The 6,459-nt window shown below is 45.9% G+C and overlaps 1 pseudogene; it reads left to right on the forward strand.

Moving 5' to 3' along the window:
• Positions 1-6,006: 6,006 nt before the first annotated feature.
• LOC125758751 (U4 spliceosomal RNA) lies at positions 6,007-6,161 on the forward strand (annotated as a pseudogene).
• Positions 6,162-6,459: the final 298 nt, after the last annotated feature.

Genomic DNA, 6,459 nt, shown 5'->3' on the forward strand with positions numbered 1-6,459 from the left:
GTTTTAGAGCCCGGCTTAAATACTGGGAAAACAGGAGCAGTTTACCACATGCTAGGAAATGTGGAAGTGTCCAGGCAGTAATTAAATATCGTAGTCAGTACTGGGAAAAATATACTACCATAAGCTTTTAGTATGGCGGAGGGGATGCCATCTGGGCCACAAGATAAGGATGGCTTTATTATTATTATTATTATTATTATTATTATTATTATTATTATTATTATTATTATTATTATTAATTATTAAATAACATTACAAACCTCGGACCGCAAGTTAGTCCAAGCCGGACAGGCACAAGAGCCGAGATGCAAAATGCAGGAAACAAGAGGAAAAGTGCAAGGTACACCAATTCTTCAGAGAACCAATTTGCTCTACGCCAGCAGATAGAGAATAACACGGCGGTGAGTGCCTGCTTCGCACAGATCGCTGTCAGCAGTGTAGTCAAGCCGCCCTAGCCAACACCGTGCGAAAGAATAAAGAAGGGATGACACCGGGGACAGCCATATCGAGTGCCGTTGCCAACCTATGCAAATCGATGTGATGGCCTTTTTTTGCCACTAAGCGTATGCATGTTTACTCTACGTAGACTCATATGCCGCTTACAGTTTGCCCATTGAGGCACCCCTCATCGCATCGTACTAGCAGATAGCGATGCAAACAAGAGAGTGCCATTAGGCACTAGAGATGGCTGTATGCACATTCACGTAAACAGCCCGGTTCGCGGAATATGATGTGTGTCGGTGGCAATTTCTGGAAGTCAGTTTTATGCCTTTTGATAGCTCTGAGTTTAGTTCCGCACGTTGAGAAAAAGAAAGGCCCTACCCCGCCTAGAAATATCCGTAAGCAAATTCCAACCAATGCGAGTGCTGAGCATATTATTAGCGAAGGTGACTGACCAATGACAAAGTGCCGTTATGAACAAAAGACTCGGTGGATACGGCCCTACCATCCCTTAGCTTTGCCCGTTCTGTCACCTATAACGCTCGATGACTATTGCATGCACAGATACATGACAGCATATATGCACATGCAGTTGTATAGAATATTCATATAGCAATACGTTTTTACATAAATGTTTGTCTCTCAGAAGTCGGCGTCTGGTATTGTTGCATACAGTATACTCTAGTTGGAAAGAGAAGGAAGTATCTGATTCCAGCAGTGAGCTTCTTATATTGCGCTTATGATATCAAAAGCACGCTCACAAGCGCAATGATACTCTAGCAGAGGCATTACATTGCTAAAGTTCTGTGCCAGCCATTTAAGGCTTATTTGTCATTACCGTGGTATGGTTATTAATAAGTATGCTTCTCACACTACGGCATTCGTAACAAGGCCTTTAGATGCCCAAAGTCACGGGGCCATCCATAAATGACTGCAATGAATACCTATATGCCTACATATACCTTCGTACATGCATGCACATGCATGCACTCCAAAAATGAACTCTCCTGTGGTTACGTATTTGCGTGTGGGCGTGTCTGTATACTAGGGTGCTCCCGGCTAATCAACCTTAGCGTTCTGTGTTGATATGTGCTTCGACTGACTCACAAACATTAACGGGTCATAAAGTTCACCTAATTATGAACTAAGACATTCAAACAGTAAGACAGTCTCGGTGAAGTGGCAGTTTATATGCTCGACCCAGGGAACCGCATCGTTCTGTCAGCAATTTGCGCATATTGCGGCGGCTGCATTCTCGATGGAGGCGAAAATGCTTGAGGCCCGTGTACTCGGCTTTAGGTGCACGTTAAAGAAGCCCAGGTGGTCGAAATTTCCGGAGCCCTCCACTACGGCGTCTCTCATAATCATATCGTGGTTTTGGAACTAGCAAGATTTTATTATTATTATTCTTTGCGCATATTCAATGACAACAGCGGCAAAAATAATCTGTATTTTGCGTCTTTTGCGTTCTGCTCATACAAAATATAGGCAACTAAACTGCTCATAAATATTAGAGCGCTAAGAACTCAGGCAAAAATATTTTAATCAAAATGACAAAACTTCGAGTGAACTTCGAGGCAACGAGTATCCTCTCCATTATGTTGTAGCGCGAAGGCAACGAAGAAAAAAGCTAAGGCATGCATACGACAGGACAAAACACTGACTTCCAACTGGAAATGTTTATGCAACAAACGTGTTATATAGAAGCGTAGATTGACACGGGGGAACAGTTTCTAATCTTTTACGTTAGTAATTTTTTGCAAGCATGTATGTCGCAGTTAACTGTGCGCAAGCGCGTAAGATTGGCCCTCCCGATAAAAACGTTTCTTGTTATCAGAAATTTCAATTGATAGTCAGCGCTGTTTTGTTTCCTGTCGCATGCGTGCCCTAGCTTTTTTTTGTCGTTCTTGTCAAGCCGTAACATAATGAACCAGTACCAGCCCAAGCCCAGTTCAATGTACTCTTTAAAAGTATCCTCTAATATCAGAACACCTACCTTTCTAGACTGCAGTGCCAATTAATTTTTTATTCATTTCTTTTTATTCGAAAAGATTGCCTAACGGTATAAGCAAATAAAAATGTAAATAGAGGCCGGTTTCGGCGATGACGTCAGGGGCATCCTGGGGTTGTGGCAGGCATTCATGATACCTTTTCTTCAAAAAGTAAGAATTTTAGTGTTGTTTTTTTTTTTTGCTTGCTTCGTTCAGATTCCGTTCGAGCCTAACGACTGAGATGCTTAAATTTCGGCTTCTGAAAAAGAAACAGTTCACTTAAACAAAGAGTTCAAATTAGTAACAACTCGTTTTCAGTGAAGTGTTTATTTTACGTGTATGCAGTTTTTTTTAGACAGGTGCCTTCGGATTGACTACATGTTTTACTCGAAATGTAATTAACTTCACCCACGTTGCTTCTATGGCTACCAGTAAAATATCTTCATCTATTGCCCTGCATCGAGACTGATCTCCTGAAGAAAACCATTCACTTTGCTTAGTTGTGGTGCCGTGGTTGGAGAGGAATCATGCATCTTCGGGAGTACAGGGATAAAGTATACCTGTTTATATATTCGGAAGAAAGTGAAGTATGTGTCAGTTTCGTTTTATTTTCATCTTCCGCAAAAATATGCAATAATAATAATATTATCTGGGGTTTAACTTCCCAAAACCACGATATGATTATGAGAGACGCCGCAGTGGAGGGTTACGGAAATTTCGACCCCCTGGGGTTCTTTACCGTGCACCTAAATCTAAGTACACGGGCCTCAAACATTTCCTCCTCCATCGAAAATGCAGCCGTCGCGGCCGGGATTCCATCCCACGACCTTCGGGTCAGCACTCGAGTTCCATAACCACTAGACCACCGTGGCGGGGCGTGTAAATCTCTGGTGATTAACTGTGGTGGTACAAGGGACACCTGAGCCTGGAACTTAACGTTGCAAGTTTAGGTAGGCGACTCCCCTTTATCATCCTAATAATCAGTGAGATCTATACTAAGTTTCCTGCGAATTACAATATTGTTTGGACAGTAAACATTATGATGGGCAAGAACGTCCAGTGGAAGTTCGTCGTCCGTCCTGCCGTTTCTAATACGTTGTGCGCAGATTTCAAAGCTTGAGCTGTTCGTGCGGATATTACCTATCACACAACGTGATGCTCAGGTCTCCGTTCATAAACATTATATACGAAACATCAAGAAATCTGATAGCAGTGGGAAGTAATTGCTGTAAATTATGCAATCAATGTGCGAAAGTGAAGGCGCAACGTAACAATTCGCGCCACTGTCCGATAGAAAACTCGCGCGCAAGAATGAGAAATAGCTCTTTATTGAACGAGTGATAAAATGTGATCTCCAGCTATAGTGTGGGAGAAAATTGCGAATTGAAATAAAAATGCAGACGAAAAAACGACTTTTCTCTCGTCCAAACCATCCCGCGTGAAATACAGAAGAATTCAAGCCACACTACAACGATGCATTTTACACTAATTGAGCCAGAAATAACTTCCCCCCTTACCTCGGCTATTGAGCGATGTAGTTCACTTGCATTTGTACCTGTCTATCCTGCACAACGTCATTGCTTGACTGAGCTTTGACGTCGAATATTTGTCGCTCGTCCATCTGCCCAACGTAATGAATGTCCTCTTCACTTTCTGCAGAGTGGTCCTTGATGGGACGGCGGCTCCTTGTGCTTAGAACGACAGCTCTGAGAAAAGCGTTAAAGACAAACGTTTAGAAAGAGTCCTTAAAGCTGTAAGAAGTGGCAAGACATGAGGTGATGCTATTAGGGTTGCAGTAAATAATACTGATAGCAAAAAAGCACATGAGGAAACGGTAGCGGATGAAATGAGAGATAGAACCCGTAGAATGAGGAAACTTATTCTCTGAGCTTTTCAATCATAACAAAGATAACTCTCTGTTGGGGGCATGGGTACAAACTAGCGGCATCCTTTCTCGGGAGTCAAGAATCGATTCGAGATATTATGTGTTAATAGTACACCCCCTGAAAGAAGGAAGGAAATCGAAAGACAGAAGGCAGGAAGGTTAAGCATGAAAGTATCTGGGTGGCTACGCTATGCTGCAGGAACAGGAAAAAGGGATAGAAAGATGAGAGAGACGGGAGAGAAAGGAGGAAACGATAGGTGAACTCACTCATGCGTGCGGGACAAGCCCGTCCTCATCAATTACCCCGAAAGTACCTTCACTGCCAGGATCCACTTTCAAGACTGCCATGCTCCTCCTCGGCAGTCATCTTAAGATACGTGAAACAAAAATACAAGAAGCGCTTCGCATTTTGACTTGTTGCAGTAGATAAACAAATAAAGAACGCATTTTCTCCACTCGACACAAGATCAAAATTTTGTGTTGCCATTTTTTCCCCACAGGTACCTCATTTCGGTTTACATTTATTCCTTAAATGATTTTCGCTGTGCAGACAGTTCAGGTCGGCATTCCAGCACTTCCCTCTAGCCTGGCCGGTAATTCTCACAGGGCGAGCGGGGAACGCGGTCTGCAGGCGTTCGAGAGGGGGGCAGCGTAGGAGAGGAGAGAGAGGGGGAGGGGATGCGCTGGTGCTCATCGCGGCGTTGCGGAGGAGAGAATTTCGGCATGGGGGGGGGGGGGGTGATTCTTAAAAGGAAGAAGGAAATGAAAATGAAAATTGGGTGTAGAGTGCGCGATAACTGCCTCTCAAGTGAGGACACCTCAACCGATACACTCACGGGGGATTGGGGATTGAAGGGACAGTGAGAGTGAAAAGAGATGGTAAAAGAAGAAAAAGAAAGGTATGAGTGAAAAACAAAAAAAAAAGAAAAAAAAAACCAAAAAAAGAAAAAAAAGGTGAGGGGGGGGGGGGGGGGGGCAGGAGAACGGGCATCCGAGTCACCGTGGTGAGCGGCTAGAAAATTCGTTCGACTAGGCCGGCATCCTCGAGAAAAGCGAGTAGGGCCGCAAGGGCTGATCGGCGACGGTGCACGTGACCGGTGGGATGGAGCAAGTCCTGTAGGGTCGCACACGGCAGTCCGACGAGTCGGTACTTCATGACGAGCCGCTTCCGCGCAGTGTTGAGAGAAGGGCAGTCAAGCAATAGGTGGCACAGGGTTTCGATGGCGCCGCAATCGGTGCAGTTCGGTGCAGCGGCGCCGCGAAGACGATGCCTGCGTTCCGCGGGCCACACCGAACCGGTCCTCAGGGCAAGAAGAAGCGCGCGCTCGCGGCGAGTGAAACCAGTGGCTGGGATGGGAGGAGGGGGGTGTCCGGTGGCGACCCGTGCGTCCGGATGCTCGCGCACCAGCTCCCGGCGAAGGTTGTTGCGTGCCGAGTCGAACGAGCTGGCGTAATCTGTCAGCGAAGTCTCGGCGGAGTGTGCTCGTTTTGCGAGCTCGTCTGCAGCCTCGTTGCCCGCGATGCCGACGTGTGAAGGGAGCCACTGAAGGACCACGTCACAGCCTCGTTCCTGGAGGGCCAGCAGGCTGAGAGCGGCGCGCTGAGCAAGAAGGGGGCCTCGTTCTTCCCTCGCGAGCTGGCGCAGGGCAGGTTTCGAGTCGCAGAAGATTGCTGCGCTCGAGACGGCTAGAGACGGCGTAGAGGCGGTGTCGTACCCAATGAAGTGTAAACTGAGGGGCGACTATTGCTAGTTGAAATTTCGGCATGTCTAGCCCGCGTTTCAGAGGAAGAGTGGAAAGGGGGAGTGGAAAGGGGAAAATGTGAACTTTTTGCGTGCCAGTGGCCTATTGAATAGGCTGTAGTACTCCCGCTCTACAGCTTCCTTTTGTTTATACCTTTTTTTTATCGCGCGCCTGCCCTTCTCTGCGCTGTCCTTTCCATCTTTCTTTCCCTTTCCCCCTCCCGTTAGTGTAGGGTAGCAAACCGGATGCTACACTTCTGGTTAACCTCCCTGCCTTTCTCTCGTTTTATTATCTCTCTCTCTCTCTCTCTCTTTACATTTATTCGTTCCTTCATCATAGTACAAGCATATATGTGTACGACGTTGGTCTCACAACCTGAAAATTATATGGGAAGTCAAGG

The sequence above is a fragment of the Rhipicephalus sanguineus genome, chromosome 5 (genome assembly GCF_013339695.2).
Source record: "Rhipicephalus sanguineus isolate Rsan-2018 chromosome 5, BIME_Rsan_1.4, whole genome shotgun sequence".
Lineage (NCBI taxonomy): Eukaryota > Metazoa > Arthropoda > Arachnida > Ixodida > Ixodidae > Rhipicephalus > Rhipicephalus sanguineus.